The sequence below is a fragment of the Mesoplodon bidens genome, assembly GCF_964165515.1.
Source record: "Mesoplodon bidens genome assembly, chromosome: 1".
Taxonomy (NCBI): domain Eukaryota; kingdom Metazoa; phylum Chordata; class Mammalia; order Artiodactyla; family Ziphiidae; genus Mesoplodon; species Mesoplodon bidens.
The window spans coordinates 19,067,395-19,090,126 of record NC_138176.1 but is presented as its reverse complement, the minus strand read 5'-3'; positions in this window follow the sequence as shown (position 1 = coordinate 19,090,126).

Genomic DNA, 22,732 nt, shown 5'->3' with positions numbered 1-22,732 from the left:
TGTGCCATAACTAAGACCCAATGCAGCCAAAAATAAATTAAATAAATAATAAATCTTTTTTGTATTAGTTATCTATTTTATACATATTAGTGTATATATGTCAATCCCAATCTCCCAATTCATCCCACCACCACCGTCTCGCCTGCTTCCCCCCCTTAGTGTCCATATATTTGTTCTCTACACCTGTACCTCTATTTTTACCTTGCAGACTGGTTCATCTGTACCATTTTTTTGATTCCACATACACGTATTAATATGCAATATTTGTTTTTCTCTTTCTTACTTACTTCACTCTGTATGACAGTCTATAGGTCCATCCATGTCTCTACAAATGACCCAATTTCATTCCTCTGTATGGCTGAGTAATATTCCATTGTATATACATACCACATCTTCTTTACCCATTCATCTGTCGATGGGCATTTAGGTTGCTTCCATGACCTGGCTGTTGTAAATAGTGCTGCAGTGAACACTGGGGTGCACGTGTCTTCTTGAATTATGGTTTTCTCTGTGTATATGCCTGCTAGTAAGATTGCTGGGTCATACAGTAATTCTATTTTTAGCTTTTTAAGCAACCTCCATACTATTCTCCATAGTAGCTGTATCAATTTACATTCCTACAAACAGTGCAAGAGTGTTCCCTTTCCCCAACACCCTCCCAGCATTTGTTGTTTGTAGATTTTCTGATGATGCACATTCTAATGGGTGTAAGGTGATACCTCATTGTAGTTTTGATTTGCATTTCTCTAATAATTAGTGATGTTGAGCAGCTTTTCATGTGCCTCTTGGCCATCTCTATATCTTCTTTGGAGAAATGTCTATTTAGGTCTTCTGCCCATTTTTGGATTGGGTTTTTTTTTTTAATATTGAGCTGGATGAGCTGTTTATATATTTTGGAGATTAATCCTTTGTCCATTGATTCATTTGCAAATATTTTCTCCCATTCTGAGGGTTTTCATCTTGTTTATAGTTTCCTTTGCTGTGCAAAAGCTTTTAAGTTTCATTAGGCCCCATTTGTTTATTTTCATTTCCTTTACTCTAGGAGGTGGGTCAAAAAAGATCTTGCTGTGACTTATGTCATAGAGTGTTCTTCCTATGTTTTCCTCTAAGAGTTTTATAGCGTCTGGCCTTCCATTTAGGTCTTTAATTGATTGAGTTCATTTTTGTGCATGGTGTTAGGGTGTGTTCTGATTTCAATCTTTTACATGTAGCTGCCCAGTTTTTCCAGCACCACTTATTGAAGAGACTGCCTTTCCTCCATTGTATATCCTTGCCTCTTTTGTCATAGATTAGTTGAACCCACAGGTGTGTGGGTTTATCTCTGGGACTTCTATCCTGTTCCACTGATGTATATTTAGGTTTTTGTGCCAGTACCATACTGTCTTCATTACTGTAGCTTTGTAGTATAGTCTGAAGTCAGGGAGTCTGATTCCTGCAGCTCCGTTTTTTTCCCCTCAAGATCGCTTTGCCTATTTGGGGTCTTTTGTGTCTCCATACAAATTTTAAGATTTTTTGTTCTAGTTCTGTAAGAAGTACAACTGGTAATTTGATAGGGATTGCACTGAATCTGTAGACTGCTTTGGGTAGTATAGTCATTTTCACAGTATTGATTCTTCCTATCTAAGAACATGGTATCTCTCTCCATCTGTTTGTGTCATCTTTGATTTCTTTCATCAGTGTCTTATAGTTTTCTCACTACAGGTCTTTTACCTTCTTAGGTAGGTTTATTCCTAGGTACTTTATTCTTTTTGTTGCAGTGATGAATGGGATTGTTTCCTTAATTACTCTTTCTGATCTTTTGTTGTTAATGTATATGAATGAAAGACATTTCTGTGCATTAATTTTGTATCCTGCAACTTTACCAAAGTCATTGATTAGCTCTAGTAGTTTTCTGGTGGCAACTTTAGGATTCTCTATGTATAGTATCATGTCATCTGCAAACAGTGACAGTTTTACTTCTTCTTTTCCAATTTGTATTCCTTTTATTTCTTTTTCTTCTCCAATTGCCATGGCTAGGACTTCCAAACCTATGCTGAATAATAGTGGTGAGAGTGGACATCCCTGTCTTGTTCCTGAAATGCTTTCAGTTTTTCAACACTGAGAATGATGTTTGCTGTGGGTTTGTAGTATATGGCCTTTATTATGTTGAGGTAGGTTTGCTCTGTGCCCACTTTCTGGAGAGTTTTTATGATAAATGGGTGATGAATTTTGTCAAAAGCTTTTTCTGCATCTATCGAGATGATCATAATGGTTTTTCTTCTTCAATTTGTTAATATGGTGTATCACATTGATTGATTTACATATATTGAAGTATCCTTGAATCCCTGGGATAAATCCCACTTGATCATGGTGTATGAGCCTTTCAATGTGTTGTTGGATTCTGTTTGCTAGTATTTTGTTGAGAATTTTTGCATCTATATTCATCAGTGATAGTGGTCTGTAATTTTCTTTTTCTTTTTTTTGTAGTATCTTTGTCTGGTTTTGGTATCAGGGTGATGGTGGCCTCGTAGAATGAGTTTGAGAGTGTTCTTTCTCTGCAATTCTTTGGAAGAGTTTGAGAAGGTTGGGTGTTAGCTCTTCCCTAAATGTTTGATAGAATTCACCCATGAAGCCATCTGGTCCTGGACTTCTGTTTGTTGGAAGATTTTTAATTACAGTTTCAATTTCATTACTTGTGATTGGTCTGTTCATATTTTCTATTTCTTCCTGGTTCAGTCTTGGAATCTTATACCTTTCTAAGAATTTGTCCATTTCTTCCAGGTTGTCCATTTTGTTGGTATAGAGTTGCTTGTAGTAGTCTCTTATGATGCTTTGTATTTCTGTGGTGTCCACTGTAACTTTTCCTTTTTCATTTCCAATTTTATTGATTTGAGTCCTCTCCCGCTTTTTTTGATGAGTCTGGCTAAAAGTTTATCAATTTGCTTATCTTCTCTAAGAAACAGCTTTTAGTTTTATTCATCTTTGGTACTGTTTTCTTTGCTTCTATTTCATTTATTTCTGCCCTGATCTTTATGATTTCTTTCCTTCTATTAACTTTGGGTTTTGTTTGTTCTTCTTTCTCTAGTTCCTTTAGGTTTAAGGTTAGATTTTTTGGGACTTTTCTTGTTCCTTGAGGTAGTATTGTATTGCTATAAACTTCCCTCTTAGAACATCCCATACATTTTGGATCGTGATGTTTTCCTTGTCATTTGTCTCTAGGTATTTATTGATTTCCTCTGATTTCTTCAGTGCTCTCTTAGTTATTTAGTAACATATTGTTTATGCTCCATATGTTTCTGTTTTTTATGGGTTTTTTTCCCTGTAATTGATTTCTAACCTCATAGCATTGTGGTCAGAAAACATGCTTGATGTGATTTCAATTTTCTTAAACTTACCAAGGCTTGATTTGTGACCCAAGATGTGATCGATCCTGGAGAATATTCCATGTGCACTTGAGAAGAAAGTGTAATCTGCTATTTTTGGATGGAATGCCCTATCAATATCAATTAAATCTATCTGGCCTATTGTGTCATTTAAAGCTTGTGTTTCCTTATTAATTTTCTGTCTGGATGATCTGTCCATTGGTGTAAGTGAGGTGTTAAAGTCCACCACTATTATTGTGTTACTGTTGATCTCCTCTTTTATAGCTGTTACCATTTGCCTTATGTATTGAGGTGCTCCTATGTTGGGTGCATATATATTTATAATTTTTATATCTTCTGGTTTGATCCCTTTATCATTATGTAGTGTCCTTCCCTGTCTCTTGTAACATTCTTTATTTTGAAGTCTATTTTATCTGATACGAGTATTGTTACTCCAGCTTTCTTCTGATTTCCATTTGCATGGAATATCTTTTTCCATCCCCTTTCAGTCTGTATGTGTCCCTAGGTCTGAAGTGGGTCTCTTGTAGACAGCATATACATGGGTTTTGTTTTTGCATCCATTCAGCAAGCCTGTGTCTCTTGGTTGGAGCATTTAATTCATTCACATTTAAGGTAACTCTCAGTATGTATGTTCCTATTACCTTTCTCTTAATTGTTTTGGGTTTGTTTTTGTAGGTCCTTTTCTTCTCTTGTGTTTCCCACTTAGAGAAGTTCCTTTAGCATTTGTTGTAGAGCTGGTTTGGTGGTGCTGAATTCTCTTAGCTTTTGCTTGCCTAAAGCTTTTGATTTCTCCATTAAATCTAAATGAGACCCTTGCTGGGTAGAGTAATCTTGGTTGTAGGTTCTTCCCTTTCATCACTTTAAATATGTCCTGTCACTCCCTTCTGGCTTGTAGATGTTCTGCTGATAAATCAGCTGTTAACCTTATGGGAGTTCCCTTGTATGCTATTTGTTGTTTTTCCCTTCTTGCTTTTAATAATTTTTCTTTGTCTTTAATTTTTGTCAATTTGATTATTATGTGTCTTGGCGTGTTTCTCCTTGAGTGTATCCTGCCTGGGTCTCTCTGTGCTTCCTAGACTTGGATGGCTATTTCCTTTCCTATGTTAGGGAAGTTTTCGACTATAACCTCTTCAAATATTTTCTCAGGTTCTCTCTCTCTCTTCTCCTTCTGAGGCCTGTAAAATGCAAATCTTAGTGCGTTTAATGTTCTCCCAGTGGTCTCTTAAACTGTCTTCATTTGTTTTCACTTCTTTTTCTTTATTCTCTTCTGTGGCAGTGATTTCCAACATTCTGTCTTCCAGGTCACTTATCTGTTCCTCTGCCTCAGTTATTCTGCTATTGATTCCTTCTAGTGTAGTTTTCATTTCACTTATTGTATTGTTCATCTCTGTTTGTTCTTTAATTCTTCTATGTGTTTGTTAAACATTTCGTGCATCTTCTCGATCTTTGCCTCCATTCTTTTTCCGAGGTCCTGGATCATCTTCACTATCATTATTCTGAATGTTTTTTCTGGAAGGTTGCCTATCTCCACTTCATTTAATTGTTTTTCTGGGGTTTTATCTTGTTCCTTCATCTGGTACATAGTCCTCTGCCTTTTCTTTTCTTTTTTTCTTTTTTTTTTTTTTTTGCGGTATGCGGACCTCTCACTGCCGTGGCCTCTCCCATTGCAGAGCACAGGCTCCGGATGCACAGGCCCAGCGGCCATGGCTCATGGGCCCAGCCACTCTGCGGCATGTGGGATCTTCCCGGACCGGGGCACGAACCCATGTCCCCTGCATCGGCAGGCGGACTCTCAACCACTGCACCACCAGGGAAGCCCTCTGTCTTTTCATTTTGCCTATCTTTCTATGAATGTGGTTTTTGTTCCACAGGCTGCAGGATTGTCGTTCTTTTTGCCTCTGTTGTCTGCCCTCTGGTGGATGAGGCTATCTATCTAAGAGGCTTGTGCAAGCTTCCTGATGGGAGAGACTGGTGGTGGGTAGAGCTGGGTGTTGCTCTGGTGGACAGAGCTCAGTAAAACTTTAATCTGTCTGTTGATGGGTGGGGCTGAGTTCCCTCCCTCTTTGTTGTTCGGCCTGAGGCAACCCAGCACTGGAGCCTACTGGCTCTTTGATGGGCCTAACTGTGGAGTCTGGGAGGGCTCACACCAAGGAGTACTTCCCAAAGCTTCTGCTGCCTGAGTCCTTGTCCCCATGGTGAGCCACAGCTGCCCCTGCCTCTTCAGGAGACCCTCCAGCACTAGCAGGTAGGTCTGGTTCAGTTTCCTGTGGGGTCACTGCTCCTTCCCCCTGGGTCCTGCTGCACCTGCTACTTCATGTGTGCCCTCCAATAGTGGCATCTCTCTTTCCCCGAGTCCCATTGAAGTCCTGCAATCAAATCGTGCTAGCCTTCAAAGTCTGATTCTCTGGGAATTCCTCCTCCCGTTGCCAGACCCCCAGGTTGGAAAGCCTGATGTGAGGCTCAGAACCTTCACTACAGTGGGTGGACTTCTGTGGTATAAGTGTTCTCCAGTCTGTGAGTCACCCACCCAGCAGTTATGGGATTTGATTTTATTGTGATTGCGCCCCTCCTACTGTCTCATTGCAGCTTCTCCTTTGTCCTTGGATGTGGGGTATCCCTTTTGGTGAGTTCCAGTGTCTTCCTGTCAATGATTATTCAGCAGCCAGTTTTGATCAATAAATAAATTTTTAAAAAGAAAAAACAACAAACCCTATACCCATCTGACAGTTGAGGAAGCCAAGACTGAAAGAGGGTAATTTGATCACTCAAAGCTGATGAATGTCAGAGCTGACGTTTGAACACAGGCCCCTCATCCTGCAAAGCTAATTCTTTTTCTACTAAACCACACTGTTGAGGGTCATGATACTCCATAGTAACTGCTTTGCAGTAGTACCTTATTAATTGCCAATGAGAGAAAGCAGGTAGGTTAGCAGACACTTAGAGGATACACAGTGCAGTCTTGAGGCACAAAATATGAAGACAGAGAAGGAAGATGTTTAGAAGACACCCATCCCTGACACCCTAGCACTACATATCTCAAACTGCACACATATACTATACTACATCTCCCCAACCTAACTTCATTTGACCCTTTATTTGCAGATGAACAAGAAGACCAATTCTATACTGAAGGAGAATTCCAGAGCCTGTGCTTCTCTAAACATGGTAAGAGAAAGGAGCAGAATGGGGTAAGGGTGGAGACTAGAAGGAATGCCCCAAAGACTCAAAACTCCTTCCGCGAACAGAGCCTCAAGGGGAAAATCAATATAAAGTATACCTGTGCTCCAGTTTTCAAGATTTCCTCTGCACAACCCAAGCCTCTACTTTCAGGGTATCATTGCCTTTACTCCCTAGGGGATTGCTCTCAACCTGTCTCTACCTACCAGTTTCCTAGAGAAATGCTCATCCTGGAGTGTACGTTGTGGTCTTCCAACTGCTTTGCTAGTATACTCCCCTAAAATCAGGGGGAAAATATGTACTTTCCAAAGATGATGACTAGGGACTTCCCTGGTGGTGCAGCGGTTAAGAATCTGCCTGTCAATGCAGAGGACATGGGTTTGATCCCTGGTCCGGGAAGCTCCCACATGCTGCGGAGCAACTAAGCCCATGTGCCACAACTACTGAACCTGCACTCTAGAGCCCGCAAGCCACAGCTACTGAAGCCTGCCTGCCACAATTACTGAAGCCCACACGCCTAGAGCCTGTGCTCCGCAACAAGAGAAGCCATCGCAATGAGAAGCCCGTGCACCACAACGAAGAGTAGCTCCTGCTCGCTGCAACTAGAGAAAGCCCGCATGCAGCAATGAAGATCCAACGCAGCCAAAAATAAATACATTTTAGAAAAAAGGAAAACGAGGACTAAAAATTTTAATTTTAAGTTTAAAAAGATGTAAAGAATATAATTTCAGCATACGATAAATGTTTTCCCAACATATCGGATATATACTTTTAATTAAGTTTGAGTTACAGATTCAGATAGAGTTGTAAGAAATAATGCAGAGAGACTATGTACTCTTTATCCAGTTCCCCACAAAGGTAACATACTACAAAACTACAGTACAATATCAATACCAGGATATTGATATTCATACAGTCAAGACTCAGAACTTTTCCATCACAAGGATCTTTCATGTTGCCCTCTTCTAGCCACACCCACTTTCTGCCCACCACTTTTACCCTTTATATTCGTTTCCTAGGGCTGATATATAACAAAGTGCCACACACTGGGTGGCTTAAATAACAGAAATCAATTTTTTTCACAATTCTGAAAGGCTACAAGTCCAAGATCAAGGTTCGTTCCTCCTGAGGAGAATGAGAAAGAATCTGTCCCATCCCTTTCTTTTGGCATTCCTCAACCTGTAGATCTCTTGCCTTCATCTCCTCATGGTTTTCTGTGTGTCTATCTCCAAAACTTCCACTTTTTATAAGGAGTCATATTGGATCAAGGACCCACCCTACAGCAGTTTGCCCTCATCTTAACTCATTAATTATAAGTGCAACACGCCTATTTCCAATTAAGGTCACATTCTGAGGACCTGGGAGTTAGGATTTCAACATATTAATTTAGAGGGTAGGGGGACTTCCCTGGTTGTCCAGTGGGTAAGACTCCATGCTCCCAATGCAGGAGGCCCAGGTTCAATCCCTGGTTAGGGAACTAGATCCTGCACGCATGCCGCAACTAAGAGTCCACATGTCACAACTAAGAAGTCTGCCTGCTCCAACTAAATGATCCCATGCTCCAACTAAATGATCTCACAGGCCACAACGAAGATCCCACCTGTCACAACTAAGACACGGCGCAGCCTAAATAAATAAATAAATAATTCAGAGGGTGGGCAATTAAACCCATAACACACCCCTCCCCCACCCTCAACCTCTGGTAGCCATTAGTCTATTCTTCATTTCTATAGTATTGTCATTCCAAGAATGTTATAGTATACAACGTTTGAGGATTAGCTTTTTTCACTTAATATATTTCTTTGGAGATTTAGCCAAGTATATTTACCTCATTATCTGTAGGGGTTTGGTTCCAGGACCCACACTGTTACCAAAATTTACAGATGCTCAAGTCCCTTATATAAAATGGCATAGTATCTGCATATAGCCTATGTACATCCTCCTATGAAATCACATTAAATATATATATCAGCTTGGGAGAACTAAAATTTTTACTATGTTTTATCTTCTAATCCATGAACACTGTATGCTCTCCACTTATTTAAGTCTTGATTTCTTTCATTAGTGTTTTGAAATTTTCAGCACACTGATAAAGTGCTTTATTGTACACCTAAGTAATTTTCTTTGAAGTGATTTTAAATGGTATCATGTTTTAAATTTTGGTTTCTATATGTTCATTTTGAGTTTATATAATGTGGTTGCTTTTTGTATTGATTTTGTATCCTGTGACCTCAATGAACTCACATATTACTTCAATATGTTTCTAGGTAGCTTCCTTGGGATTTTCTATTCAAACAACTATGCCATTTACAAATAGAAATAGTTTTATTCCTTTCCCATCTGTGGCTTTCATTCTTTTTCTTGCCTTGATACAGTGGCTGATATTTCCAGTAACATGCTGAATAAGAGTGGTGAAAGTGGACATCATTTCCTTGTGCCTGATCTTAGGGAGAAGGCACTCAGTCTTTCACTGTTAAGTATGATATTACCTGTATGGTTTTTGTAGATGTTCTTTATCAAGTTGAGGTAGTTTCTCTCTATTCCTAATTTTGCTGAGAGTATTCATCATGAATGAGTGTTGGATTATTCAAATGCTTTTTTTTTCTACATCAACTGAGTATAAGATTATTCTTCTTTAACCTGCTAATATGGTGTATTATATTGACTGCTTTTTAAACTTTTGAACCAGCATTGTATATCTGACAAATTACACTTGGTCATGGTACATAAATCTTTTTATAATGGTTGGATTTGATTTGCTAATATTTTGTTAAGGGTTTTTTTACATCTTGGGTTCATTAGCAATATTGGCCTGTAGTTTTGTTTCATTTTGTTTTGCTTCTTGTTTGGTTTGACTTGAATTGGACTGGTTTGGTACTGCCTTTGTATGGTTTTAGTATTAGGGGAACACTGGCTTCATAAAATGAGTAGGGAAGTATTCCTTTACCTTCTCTATTTTAGAAAGCATTATGTAAAATCAGTGTTAATTTTAATTTAAATATTAGAATTTTCTAGTAAAACAATCTGAGCCTGGATATTTCTTTTGTAGATATTTAATGGAGAATTCAATTCCTTTGATGATTATAAGGCTGTTCAGATTGTCGATTTTATCTTGGTTGAGTTTTGGTAGTTTGTGGTTTTCAAAGAATGGTTTATTTCTTCCAAATTGCTGAATTTAGTAATGTAAAACTGTTCATATTATTATTTTTCAATGAATGCAAGAATTGATATAATATCCCCTATTTCCTTCATGATATTGGTGACTTATATCTTTTTATTTTTGCCAATCTTTCTAGAGGTTTATCAATTGATTTTTTTTAAAAGAACTAGCTCCTCCCCAATTGATTTTCTCTACTGTTTCCCTATATTCAATTTAATTGATTTCTGCTCTTTATTACTTACTCCTTATCATTTTGTTCTTCTAGACTTGGGATGGGAATGTAGGTTAATGATCTAAGACTTTTCTTCATTTCTAATGTAAGCATTTAGTGTTACAAGTTTTCCTCATTACTGTAGCTGCATCCCACAGATTTTGACATGTCGTGTTTTTGCTTCCATTCAGTTGTTTTTTTAAGATTTCTCTCAACACTTCCTCTTCGACACTTGAGTTATTTCAAAGCATATTGTTTAACTTCCACACATTTGGATATTTCCTGTTTTCTTACTATTATTGATTTCTAATTTGATTCCACTAAGGCCAGAGAATATACTTGTATGATTTCAATTATTTTTAAGTTTGTTGACATTTCTTTTATGGCCTAAGATCCTTCTTGGTGATTTTTCCATGAACACTCGAAAAAAGATGTATTATGCTATTGTTCAGTAAAGTATTCTATATGTTTCTTAAATGCTATTGGTTGATTGTGTTGTACAGATCTTCTGTATCCTTGTTGATTTTCCATCAGTTGCTAATTCTATCATTTGCTTGGAGGATGTGTAGTTCCTACTGTAATTGTGGATTTGTCTATTTCTACTTTGGGCTACCACTATTTGTCTCATGTATTCTGAGACACTGTTGTGTGGTACATCCATACTCAGGATTGTAATGTCTTCCTAGTGGTTGATCCTTTCATCATCATGTTATGTTTCTAGTAATTTTCTTTGCTCTGGAGTCTACTTTATGAGATATTGATTTGGGTATGCCTACTCTATTTGATTAATGTTTGAAAGTAAAATGTTGGAATATTCAATCTACTTATATTATCGAATTTGAGGTGAGTTCTTGTAAGCATCTTATAGTGGAGCCATGATTTTTTTTTTTAATCAACTGTCAATGTCTGCCTTTTGGTTAATATATTTAGGCTATGCATATTTAGTGTAATTATTGATATGTTAGTGCTTAAGTCTATCATTTTGTTGCTGTTGTTTTGTCTGGTTTTTATTTATGTTTTTCTTTTCTTGCCTTCCTTTGGAATACTTAAACATATTTTAGGATTCCATCTTTATAATGTTTTTCAATGTATCTTTTTGTATAGTTTTCTTACTCATTTCTCTGAGTATTACAAATATACATATGTAACTCATAACAATCTAATGATATCAATATTCTACCATTTTGAGTGAAGTGTGGAAACCTCACTTCAAGTCCTTTTACCTTCCTCACTATTAAATATCACTGTCTTGAGTATCAGATGGTGTTATAATTTTTGTTTCAATCATAAAATATGATGTATAAAACTCATGAAGAAAGGGATAATCTATCATTTGTACTCTTATTTCTATTCTTTTCATTATCTCTTCTTCCTTCCTGATGCTTTAAGATTTCTTCTTTTAACATTTCCATTCTGTTGTAAGAAACTGCTTTAGCCAGTTTATAAGGGTAGGTCTGTTAATGAGAAAATTTTTAGCTTACCTTCATCTGAGAAGGTTTTCCCTTTCATTCCTGAAAAGGATCGTTTTGCCAGATGTAGAATTTATGGTTGACAGTTGTTTTTTTTTCTTTCAACAGTTGAAAAACATTGTGCCACTTCCATCTAGCCTCCATGATTTCATATAGAAATCTTCCATAATTCAAATTAATGCTCCCCTATAGGTAATGAATCATTTCTCTTGGCTGCTTTCAAGATTATTTCTTTATCTTTAGTTTCAAAAGTTTAGTTATAATGTCTCAGTGAGAATTTCTCTAGGTTTATCAGGTTTTCAACTTCTTGAATTGTAGTTTTATGTTTTTTACCAAATTTGGGAAGTCTTCAGACATTATATCTTCAAATACCATTTCAGCTCTACTCTTTCTCCTATTCCTCTGAGACTCCAATGATATAAGTATTGGATTATTGGATCATATCTCACAGATTTCTGAGACTCTTCATTTTTTACTTCCATCCAATTTCTCTCTGGTGTTCAGAATGGGAAATTTTTATTGTTCTATCCTCAAGTTCGCAGATTCTATCTTTTGTTATCTTCCCTCTACTACTGAGCCCATCCAACAAGTTTTCTATATATTTTTTTAGTTCTGTAAATTCCATTTGGTTTTTATATATAACTTCTATTTCTTTGCTTAGATTTTATATATTTTAAAATTTGTTTCAAAAGGATTTATAATTGGTTATTGAATTATGTTTATGATGGCTGCTTTAAAATCCTTTAATTACTTCAATATCTTAATCCATCTCAGTATTGGCATCAGTTGATTGTCTTCGCTCATTCAAGTTGTAATTTTCCTTGTTCTTGGATGCATGGGTGAGGTGTTTTTTCTTGTATCCTATACATTTTGTTTATTATGTTAGGAGATTCTGGTCCTATTTAAGTCTTTTATCTTAGCAGGAAGTCACACTGTTTAGATTTAGGTTTAGCTCATGTGTCCTAAATTTTGTGGACTATGGTTACAATGATAGTTTAATTTTCAGAGACTTTGTGGTTTTATTTTGGTTTGCTTGGTTTATCTGGTACTTCTGGGGCTCCACTGGGTCCTGCTGGTGCTGCCTGAGACAGTAGAAGAGATTTCTCTAGCCTGGACTACCAAGGTTAGGAGAGGGGGCAGAATAATTTTAATCAGACAAATTATATAATCAGTATTGCATTTTTAAATTGCTTTTTTTCACTTAATATTATAATGTAAACATGTGGCATTAAATTCTAAATCATGAGTAACATCATTATTCTTATGTTGTTTCAACCTCAGGTCATTCCAGAAGATAAAAGGTGGGGACATTAAAAAATTGGGGAGGTAATATTGGTATTCCTATCTCATTTTGATTTTTAAGATATAACTGGTAAGTTAATCTTACCTTTTGTCTTTCTTGCTCCCTTAACATTCCACGATGGAGAGTTTAATGAAAATTATGGTTTCAAGGATAGGAGAGAGTCCCCCCTCTGGGGATATTACCCAGGTCTGGAATTTGAATAGTGGGTACCATTTCTCCTTTTCAAAGTGTTATAATGTGAGAGTTTATATTTTTAATTATGATTAACTAAATTTGACAACATACGAAAATTATGTGCAATGGGCATGAATCTCAGTCTATGAACTCAGGTGAACAAAAAGTAATAAAGAAAATGTGATATATTAAGTCTATTTAATATTATCTCCAGCCCCTCTTCCAATGGACTAGCTACATATACAAGTTCCATCAGTCTTGGAGACCATCCCACAGACATAAAGCAAAGGACACAGAGTTCCCACCTGACACCATGATACTGAGGTGCCCCTTCACATGTTTCAGTCCTGACAAATCCATCATCCTAGTTTGTAAGGTCCTTTCAGAGCCTGGACTCCTCCAGTGAGACCGTTTTTCCCCCAAGTAGCAGGGTATCACTTCCCACAGCTGCGAAAACCATAATTCCTCTCTCATTTTTCTAGACTCTGGAAATCTCTTGCTAGTTTTGTTAAGATCCTTTCATTTTTCTTCATGGACTATGCTGTAGAGCAGACTATGGGCTCAAACTCTGGCTCTGCCACATATGAGCCCAGTTTCCTTGGATAAAAGCCTCAACCTCTCTGGGCTTCAGCTTCCTCACCCACCCATAAAATGGGAACAGAAACAGAACCTTCCTCACAGAATGTTATGAGTATTAAGTGAGCCAATATTTCTAAAAGCCCCCAGATTGGGACCTGGCATTTCATCCTTCTCTTTACCATCATCGTCATCACCATCTTCCTTCTTGTTTCCTCCAGGGCACTCCCTTTCTTCCCCACCAGGAGGCCTAGCATAAGCTCCTCCATTGGCTGAAGATTTTGAAAACCAAAGTCAGGAAGTGATGAGTCTTGCAGGCTGTTTGCCCTTTGCACAGCCAAACCTCCTCTAAGTCAGGAAATTAGAGCCTGCTTCCCATATGGGAAGTGGAAAGAGAAAATTATGAATCATTATCTACAAAGATCACCCTGCCAATTGTGGTGGTGGTTTTATGACTGTATATATTTGTCAAATTTCATCAAATGGTGCACTTTAAATTGGTGAAATTTATTGTATGCAAATTCTACCTCAATAAAACTGACAAAAAAATTACCCTGCTACATGAATAACACTATATTCAAAGAAATTATTTTGGGGGAAAAATACCTTGGATATGGATTTTTATATGGGGGAATTACTATTCTAGGCTGTCTTACCACTTCCAATGTCTCCACCATGAGATGAAATCAAAGTTTTAGCCATAAATAACCCAGTTTGGGTTTTGGTTGGGGTTGTGGAGGTGCAAGGTGGTAGTTGCTTTTATATGTATTCAGCAAAGGAGCGCAGAAAACAGTCTTCAGCCCCTAAGAATTTGGTTTTATAGCCTGGGATCATGACACAGTTAAGAATCACAACTTCCGTGTGCAGAGCCCTAAATTAGGGCTAGAGATACACCTTCACACATTGTCTAATTTGATCAATTCTATGGCCCAATATGTCAGTAAGGCAGGTCTTGACCACACTTGACAGATGAGATGATCATATCCAGAGAGAGGAGGTCACTTGTCCAAGATCACACAGATGGAAAGTCCCATAGTCAGACCCTGAGTCCTGGTATTCTGTGGTCAAATACAACGTTCTTTTTACTACATAACTAGACATAGTGATCATATTTTCAGGCTCTGGAATTGGCCACATTTGCCTCCAGGGTAGATTAGTATAAATTCCTATGATAAAATAGGATTCTGCTGGTCCAAGTCTAGGGCCTCGTGTTGGCATCCCACAGTGAATGCCATATTGTTATCACACTGGCCTCACAGGAACAGATGGGGAGAAAATGCAGAATGTTCTTCCTCCTGTTCCTGTTGTCCTGATCCATATTAATTGTGGTGCAGCAAAGGGAAAATGAAAAGGTAGCAGTTTGTCTCTAAAGCATCAAATTGCCATCTGGTCTTAAGGAAATTATTATTTAACCATTGCCATGTAGGATTTGAGGCCATTCCAAAGTTTTAGTTTTGCCATGAGGAGTTGCACAGTTTCAGAAGCACATTTTTACCACCTCTTTGTTTCCTGAAAGCAAAGGGCTCGCTTTCTGAAATTAGACAACTGATTGATATGCCCCATGCACTGGGGAGACAGCAAGAATCTCCTGGAATCTCAAGAAAGAAAAGGAGGAGAATTAAATGGTGATGGAGGAGATTTCCATCTGCTGGAGTGATCCAACTGATTTCTGCAAAGAGGAAGCTGAAGAAACCTGGGGACAGTCAAGTTTAATCATTGAGTGTTAGAGACATCTCCAGGGGAGACAATGGAACTTACTGTGTCTCAGAATGCTGCAACCTCCTTGTATTAGTTTACTAGAGCTGCCGTAACAATGTACCACACAGACTAGGTGGCTTAAACAACAAAAAAATGTATTTTCTCATGATTCTGGAAGCTAGAAGTCCAAGCTCAAGGTGTCAGCAGGGTTGGTTTCTTCTGAGGCCTCTCTCTTAGTTTTGTAGATGGCCTATGTCTTCCTCAAGGTCTTCTCTCTGTGCTTGTGTCCAAATTTTCTCTTCTCATAAGGACACGAGTCATATTGCGTTAGGGCCACCCTACCGACCTCATTAATTTGCTGTTTAAAAACCCCATCTCCAAATACAGTCACATATGAGGTACTGGGAATTAGGTCTGCAATGGATGAGTTTGGGGGGTGAGATACAATTCAGCCTGTAACATTCTTTACTGTGTTATCTCTTGTGCTGAGACTTGTTGCTCTCAGATCTATTTCCAATCTTTGCTCAGTAGTGCAGAAAAGGACATTTCCCAGGCTCCCTTGACAAATGGCTCTGGGTAAGAAGGCATTGGGGAAATACTGAATAGCAGGGGAGGGAAGGAGCCAGCACAGTTCTCCCTCTGCCTCAAGCAGCCTCTTTGACAATGGATGACTTTCCTCCATTATCCCAGAACCTGGTAGAAAGCTCCTCCTTCAAGATTCCCATTGCTGCTGGGCAGTCCTCACCACAGCTGTAGCTCCTGTCATACAGTCCGTGGCTTCTGGCTCTGGTAACTCCATTTCCTTCCTTCATCCTCCCATCCCAAAGGATGGAAGTAGATTTCTGCAGTTTCTAATCTCCATGGTGCTTCCACACCCTCTGTTTGGCTTCTCAGCTCTTCCATCATCTGGCCAACCAATTCCCTGCATTAACTCTCCACTGTTAGAACATCTTTTGTTTCCCTACTATACTGAATGTTACCTCCCCAATCTCAGAAAGATAATTCTAACAGAAGACAAGCAATAGAATCTAGAATCTTAGAATACAAAGGCGTGACTTCTATGTTACAATAAAGTAGAAAACAAGAACCATGTATTCTACTTATAGAGTTTCTTTCTAGGTAAAGAGATGGACATTAATAAAGGACTCACAAACAGCAAAACTGTGTGACCCCCTCCCGCCAGATACAAAGCCAGAAGTCAACTGCCACTGAATAGCTTAATCTTCAGGGTTCCTCACCTTCATGGGCTCTTCTAAGGCCCTGGGAGAAACCCTAGCTATATATACAGGGTCATATTTTTTTGTAGAAGTTTTGAAAGAAACATATATTGTATTCTTTTTCTTAAAGAGGATTTCTAAATTTGCATATACATGAAGCCCAGAAAAATCTCCATCTGCCTCTACTGCAATTATTTCAGAATAGGCAGTCAGAAGTTCAGCCCTTACAGAAGCAGATATTGGCATTTGAGAAAAGACCTTAATCTGTTCTCTAGATTCTTGAGTTCTGGATACTCTGATCATGGATTAGAACCTGCTTCTGGTTATAGTCATCCTTATTTCTCAACAGTATACTGAGGAAGCAGTATGCAGTTAAGTACATACTCTAGGGTCAGACAGCCTCAATTATATTCCAGATCCTCCTCTTATTACTGCATGACTTAGAGCCTCAGATTTCTCATATATTAAATGGACATAATATTAGCCCTTAACTCATAGGTTTGTTTGGGGAATTTAATGAGGTGATCTAGATTGCTTTATGTAGTTAAGTGCTACATACATGTTAGCCACTGTTAATATCACTATTATAGATTTGATCTCAGACTTCCTGTGTCTTTGTTCCTATCTCCATGTTTCGTTGCCTGGACTTACTCAGCTCCCCACTTAGAACACTTTACTGTCTCCAAATGGTAAACTGACTGTATCACCTCTGTTGGCTCTGTCCTAGCCCCAGCCTTTGGTGTGGAACTTGAGCTTACAAGTCAGACTCCCTGGGAATGGACATTGACAACTTCTTTCCAGCCCACCAGTGCAGAGGCTCCAGAGTTGTCTCAAGCATTCTGTTAGACCTCCCCAGCCATGTGCAGCACTGCCCCCACAAGGTAGCAGGTAGATCTTTTGTGTAACCTTTTGTGTCCGTAAACAGCTTCTTGTGTCAAAACAGAAAAAGACAAAACTAGCCAAGCAGGCACAGTTATTACCAGAACTTCCTCCTACTTCCTGTGAACTGTCTTTGTCCATTCCATACCAGACCTCCAGAGCTCCTGTGACACCTGATAATCAGGGCTCCCATCAGAGACCTCTTCCCTTAAGTTCCCCCTTGACACTTTCCACCACTACACCCCTAACTCCTGCCAAAATTCTCAATTATTCCTGGTCCATCTTTATTACTGTTACTATGAGGAAAGAGAATTGATATAAATAAGATGGAAATTAATGACAGCTCCATTTGCATTTTCATGAAGGTTTTTTCCTTTAAATAAGCACATTATGTAATAGTTAAGATCTATAGAAAGGAATAAGGAATAATACAGTGAAGACCTAGACACCAGCACACAGTTTAAGACATAAAATATTACCAATTAAAGCCTCTGGTGTACTCCTTCCCTATCACATTACCCTCCCTCCTCCCAGCGGTAACCACCATTCTGAATTTGCTGTTCCTCACTCCCTCATACTTCTTTATACTTTTCCAGTATACAGGCAGATATGTATTCTTAGAGCAAGTAAGAGAACATATATAATATTTCTATAAAGGGTAAAACACATCTAGCTTTTTTTTTTTTAACCAAATAGATCTGTGGTTTGCTCAGTGAGGGAAATATGGAAGATATCAGGAGGGAAGGCCAACTATCCACTGAGTGTTTCATTTAGGATATTGTAATTTTCAGTTCTAAAATTTCACTTGGTTATATTTTTATAGTTTCATTTTTATATCAATTTCCTATCTTTTCAATAGTATGACTACATTTTCTTTTAAATTTTTGAACATATTTACAATAACTTCTTTAAAGTGTTTGTCTGTTCATTTCAAACTCAGGATCATCTTATGTCTTTTTCTACTGATTGCTTTTTCTCTCGATTATGGATCACATTCTCCTATCTCCTACTTTACATTTCCTGCATATTCAATAATATTTTTAGCATACTGGATATGGTACATGATATGTGGTTGACTCTGGGTTCTGGCATATTCTCCTGACAAGTGTTGTTACAGAAGACCAACATAAAAAATGGCTGGCATTTTTATCGTGTGGAAGCCTGATTTTACCCTTTATTTTGTTGTATCTGTTTGTATTTGGCCCTTGATTCTAAGGCAAATCCCTTAGACCAGAGAGATATGGTGGGATTTCAATGGAAAGCTCAAGGTGTTCAGCAAGACCCACTCACTTGGAAGGACTAAAACTCTTAATTCTGTCTCCTCTTTACTATGTAGAAATTGACATCTCTGCTTAAATCTTTCAACTTTCCAGCTATTGCTTTCTGTTGAGCCTCTTAGAATCCCCCCTGTGTGTATGCAATTCAGGGTTAGCCAAGGATTCAAGGAGGGTTTATATGCATATTTGGGGGCTCTCCATTCTGGAAAAACTCCTTCACTTTCCATCTTCTCTGGCAGCTTTGAATTCTGCCCTGTGTCATGTCAAGTCAGTAACACTGTGTCTTTCTGGCTCAGTTCTAGTCATCTCATCACATGTAGACTAGGTGACCCAAAGGAGAAAACCATATAAACGTGTATTTCATCCAGGGCAGTTTCCTTCTTTCAAGTATTAAATACTCTCCAGTTACTGCCTGCTTTGGGTCACTCTCTCCAGTGCCTTAAAATGTCTTTTGTTCTATATTTTGTCCAGAGTTTATGATTATTGTCAGTGGAAGCATGAGTTGATACAAGATACTCTGCTATCATTGAATTGGATTGGAAGTGACATTTTTACCAATTAAAAATATGTTCTAGGCCTTCCCTGGTGGCGCAATGGTTGAGAGTCCGCCTGTCGATGCAGGGGACGTGGGTTCGTGCCCCGGTCCGGGAAGATCCCACATGCTGCGGAGCGGCTAGGCCCGTGAGCCATGGCCACTGAGCCTGCGCGTCCGGAGCCTGTGCTCCGCAACGGGATAGGCCACAGCAGTGAGAGGCCCGCGTACCACACACACACACACACACACAAAATATATATATATATATATATGTTCTAAAGGATCAAATAATCACTTCTCTCTTTTTCTCACCTAGGGCATTACGGACATGTCAGACCAGCTGTTCAAGGAAAAATAGTTGTTTCAATAACCTGGAAACAGTGTCACAGAAATACAGTTTACATTTTCCTGATACGTAAATACTGCCTTGCAGGAGGTAATATGCCTCAGGCATTTCTTACATCATCAGTCAAAAGTTCCATAACCAAAATATCAATTCTGATAGGTTATTTTATAGACCTACCTTATCTTTCACCCAAACTTTATGGTCATCATAGGACATTTGTCCTAAGTAAAATATCCAGCACAATTCCACTCAGAAGCTTCTAATTCCTCAGTACAGTTTTAGCCATAAACTGTACAGTTTTGCAGTAGGCAGGAGAATTCCTATTTCCCATAGTTATGAAAATAAAGTGCCAAAAGCTCCAATTTACTTTTCACAGGCACCTGGATTTTCCTGCCAGGGTCAGCAGTTAGAAAAACATTTATAGAACTTTCCAGGAATCTGACCTAACGTCCCCAGTCTATCCATCACCCTGACCTAGCACAGATTCAAACTGTGAAAACCCATTATATAATAGAGATGAAAGCAGAACTGCTCTGTTTGAAGTAAATTAGGCCCCGAGAACCTTGTCAACTGACGCTCATGCCCCAGTGATAGAGGCTTTTGAGTTCCATTTCAGTGAACTTATAGGCCTCTGGAGAATATGGTTTGCAAACTGTTCCTTTAGACCCTGGGTCAGCAAACCTTCTCTGTAAAGGGCCAGAGAGTAAATATTTAGGCTCTGCGACCCATACAGTCTCCAGCACAAATACTCAAATTTGCCATTGTAATACAAAAGCAGCCACCATGGACAATCAGTAATGAATGAATATGACTGTGTTTCAATAAATCTTTATTTATAAAAACAGGTGGTAGACTGAATTTGGCCCACAGGCAGTAGATCACCGATCCCTGCTTTAGCTGAAAGGGGAAGGGATCCTGAGAAAGCCAGGGCAGTCCTAGGAGCCAGCACATGCTCTTTTTGAAGGTCTGAAGGGTTAGGTACTTAACCTTTCCTTATTTTATCATTGTTGATGTCATTGGTTACACTTTGCCTCGACAGTCTATGAAGTAAATAGCCACTGACATTCTCAGCATCTTTGAAGTGTCCTTTCTTATCTGTAGAAAATGTTTATTAAAATTTTAAAAAGAGAGAGGGCACAACCATGATGATTGGTAAGCACCACCATTACTAGCTGTGCAAACCTGGGCAATTTTCTTCCGCTCTCTGAGACCCCTTTCATCATCTGTAAAATGGGAATCATAATTGCTACTTTATGGGGTTGTCACGAGGATTAAAGAACTTCAGAGTAAGTGAATAAGTGGCAGGTCCTTTTCTCTTTATTAGACACAGAGGGCAAGGATGGATTTCTTCTGAAAAGTGGAATCAAAGGAACAAAATTTAAAAATCCAACTTGCCTAGAAAATTAGTCTAGCAATCCCTCCTGAAATGTATTACTTTAAAGAAGTCCAAGTCTTTCTCTTCCAATGGAATATGCAACAAGTTCAGCCTGATACAGTGGGAAAAACCTCAAAATTAGGAAAAGTCCAAGTGACCCAGGTTCTTGTTCTAGCTCTGCCATGGTGTGTTGTGTAAATCACTTCTCTTTATTATCAATTTCCTTAATTTTCTCAATTGTCAAAACGACAGTGGCTGAACAAGATCGGGGGTTTCCAAACTGTCAGAAAACCATCATCAGAGGTTCTTGAATCCACGCAAGCATCAGGTATTGTCTGAATAAAATGCTCACATGCAGAGGCAGAAAAAAGCAACGTTAAAAGTGGTCCTAGAATTCAAAGTGCGAGCAACACTGGGTTAGATGATTCCTCAGGTGCCTGCCAGTTCTAACTGCCCATGTTTCAGTGAAGCTGTGCAGTTCTATTATTTCCATGCACATCACATAAATGGAATTGCCAATATGACATCGTTATTCAGGAGACATTTTATTAGTCACATTGAGTTCGCACTGTGAATGCAGACTAGGGATATGGATTCTCTCTTTGGCTGTTTGAAAATCAGTTGAAGCCCAGCTCCACCATAGGGAGGCATTGTAGCAATGTACACAATGCATCTTCCCTCTCTGAAGACGTCACAGTGCCCAGTGACAAGGCAAAAGTTACTACGATGGAGAAAGGGATTTGAGGCAGGACCTCAAGGGTGGCTAAAGTTAAGCAATTTCATTCAGCAAGTGCACAGCTGCTGCTCTAGAACTAGAAGTAAATCACGGGAGATGTCATTTGGTTTTGCCTGCTCAGCATCCTTTCCCATTCTTGCTGTAGTACTTCAGTTTTCCTTGGAAGGGAAGGGACGTGATTTCAAGTCTTACTATAAAACTGTAAGCAAGATAGTGTTGTCTTAGCATCAAGATGAACAAATACTTCAATCGAACAAAACAGAGTTTAGAAGCAGACCCAAACATATATGGATAACTGAGGTTTTGACAAAGATGCAAAGGCAATTCAATGGAGAAAGTATAATATTTGCAACAAATAGTAAGGAAACAACTGGAAATCTATACCTCCACACGGCATACAAAAATTAACTCAATATACTTGTGGGACCTAAAACAATAAACTTTATAAAATGAACTATACAACTTCTAGAAGAAACCATACGAGAAAGCCTTAGTGACTTTGGGTTAAGAAAAGAGCTTTTAGATAAAACATCAAAAGCACAATCCATAAAAGAAAAAAACGATAAACTGGACTTCAACAAGGTTTTAAACTTTTGCTCTTCAAAGACACAGTTAAGAGAATGAAAAGAAAAGCCACAAAATGGGAGAAGATATTTGCAAATTATACTTCTGAAAAGGGACTTATATCTGGAATAAATAATTCTTAAAAGTCAATAATAAGAAAAACAAACCAGTTTTAAAAATGAGCAAAAGATTTAAACAGATATTTCACTACAGAAGATACACCAGTGGCAAATAAGCACATGAAAAGATGCTCATTTATTAATCATTAGGGAAATTCAAATGAAAATCTCAATGAGGTACCTGTGCACACCTATCAGAGTAGCTAAAATTTTAAAAGTTACCAATTCCAAGGCACAGTCATGACTTAGAGAACTAGAACCTTCACACCCTGCTGATGGAAATGTAAAATGGTGCAGCCATTTTGGAAAACAGTGTGGCAGTTTCTTAAAAAACTTAAATGTAAAACTACTTTATGATTCAGTCATTCCACTCCTAGGTATTTACCCAAGAGAAATGAAAGTCTATCTCCATACAGAGACATATACATGAATATTCATAGCAGCTTCATGTGTACTGGCCAAAAATTAGAAACAACACCATTCCATCAACAGGTGATAACTGGATGAACTCTCATACATACACAAATGAATACTCACAAATAAAAAGGGATACA